General features: G+C 40.3%; 1 non-coding gene across 1 annotated transcript; it reads left to right on the plus strand.

The window, feature by feature from the left end:
- The first annotated feature begins 1,938 nt into the window (after positions 1–1,938).
- LOC123232675 lies at positions 1,939–2,044 on the plus strand. Its single transcript, XR_006505202.1, has one exon. It is a non-coding gene; the product is annotated as a U6 spliceosomal RNA (small nuclear RNA).
- The last annotated feature ends 286 nt before the right edge of the window (positions 2,045–2,330 follow it).

Here is a 2,330-nt window from a genome sequence, read left to right on the forward strand (position 1 = left end):
CTCTTTCACCCTCTCTTACTCTCTCTTTCACCCTTTTTCTCTCTCACCCTCTCTCTCTCTCTCTCACCATCTCTCACTCTTACTCTTTCACCCTCTCTCACTCTCTCTCATCCTTTTTCTTGTTCTCTCTCTCACTCTCTCTCACTTTCGCCCTTTCTGCTCTCTCATTCTCTCACCCTCTCTCACTCTGTTAGCCTTTTTCTTTCTCACTCTATCACCCTTTTTCTCTCTTACTCTCTCATCTCCCTTCTCTCTCCCCATTGACAGTGCCTTCTTTTTTATTATTTAATTTTTTTTGTTTCCCAGATTGCATGTCAATAAAATGTTTAATCATCATGTTTTGGCATTTTGCTCTTCTTGTTCTCTCTGATTCACTTCCCTCCTCCCCAGGATGGCAGGTAATCTGATCTAGGTTGTGCATGTGAAATCATACAATACATATTTTCTTGTTCATCGTGTTGTAAAAGAAGCCACATATCACTTACACTAGAGAAAAATTCATGGAGCAAATAAAGTGAAGATTGGTGCGCGCTTCAATCTGCATTCAGACCACTAGTTCCCTCTATGGCCATAGGTAGCCTTTTTTACCCTACTGCATCGTCTTAATTCTCACCAGAAGCATGAGTTCAATTCTTCTCCTTCCATGAGGTCCAATGGGATGGTGCAAAGAGATTAGAGACTGGAGGCCTGAATTGGACTCAAAGTTCCTATGATTCCTAGCAAGCCAATTCATTTCTCTGAGCATCAGTGCCTTCTTCCATAAAATGGGTATATTTGTACTACCAACCTCTTGGCATTCAAAGGATCCTACAATGAGAGCTAAAAAGGACCTCAGAGGTCCTCTAGTCCAGAGAAGTTAAGTGATTCGTATTTACATTTTGCCCCCACCTCAGAGTGATTGCTAATTTAGCGCTTAATTACCCCTTTAGGACTTAAAAATCCTTGGTTTCTGACTGGAGAGGATCAGACCCAGAGCTCTGAACTTCTCCAAGTCAAGTCTTTCCCTTTTCTTAAGGTGATTTAACATTACTAGAGGCATTCATTCCTTCAGCTAATCTCCATTCCAAGCCTCCATTTTAAGTCTTCAGTGCAATTCTACAAATGAAAACAATGCAGTCAGTCAATAAGCCAATTTAAGTGCCTACTATGTGCTAGGTACATGTGATACTAAGAAAAAAAAATGGAAATCATCCCTCTCAAAGAATTTGCATTCTGCTATCTAGATTGATGCATGCATACTTATCTTAAGTCCAGATCTTATCAACAGGAGCAGCTAGGAAGCTCAGTGGATAGAACCAGGTCTGAAAATAGAAGATCCTGGGTTCAAATGTGACCTCAGACACTTCCTAACTGTGTGACCCGGGGCAAATCATTTAATCCCTATTTTCTAGCCTTTTCAGCTATTCTATCTTGGAATTATACACAGTTTTGGGGCTAAGAAGGAAGGTAAGGGCTTAAAAAAAAAAAAACAGATTTTATCTACAAGTCAAATAGAATTTTATTAGGCTCCTACTGCATACCAGTCACTGTGCTAAGAAAAGCAAAATAGTCTCTGTTCTCAAGGACATCCCAGTGAAATAAAGGACACCACATGTAAATAACCAAAAGACCAGCTACATAAAGGGTAAATTGGAGATACCGGGAGAGGGAAAGCACTAGAATGAAGAAAGTTTGATGTAGATTTAATTCATAATAGGTTTAATTTTAATTCCGTTCCATTCCTTTTATTTTAAAACCCTTACCTTCCATCTTAGAATCAATACTGAGTACTAGTTCCAAGGCAGAAGAGCGGTAATAAGAAGTAATAAGAAAAGGGCTAGACAATGGGGGTTAAATGACTTGCCCAGGATCACATAGCTAGGAAGTGTCTGAATTCAAATTTGAACCCAGGACCTCCTATCTTTAGGCCTGAATTCCATTCCTTTTAGATTTAATTCAGTGCTTGCTTCGGCTGCACATATACTAAAATTAGAAAGATATAGAGAAGATTAGCAGGCCCCTGTGCAAGGATAACACGAAAATTCATGAAGTGTTCCATATTTTTAGGGGCAGCTGGGTAGCTCAGTGGATTGAGAGTCAGGCCTAGAGACGGGAGGTCCTAGGTTCAAACCCGGCCTCAGCCACTTCCCAGCAGTGTGACCCTGGGCAAGTCACTTGACCCCCATTGCCCACCCTTACCACTCTTCCACCTAGGAGCCAATACACAGAAGTTAAGGGTTAAAAAAAATAGATTTAATTCAATTCCATTCAACAAACATATGTTACCTATACCAGACACCAAGATATGGGATAAGGGGATATAAAGACAAAATTAAACAGTCTCTGTCTTC

This window comes from Gracilinanus agilis, chromosome 1 (assembly GCF_016433145.1).
Source record: "Gracilinanus agilis isolate LMUSP501 chromosome 1, AgileGrace, whole genome shotgun sequence".
In the NCBI taxonomy this organism is placed as follows: domain Eukaryota; kingdom Metazoa; phylum Chordata; class Mammalia; order Didelphimorphia; family Didelphidae; genus Gracilinanus; species Gracilinanus agilis.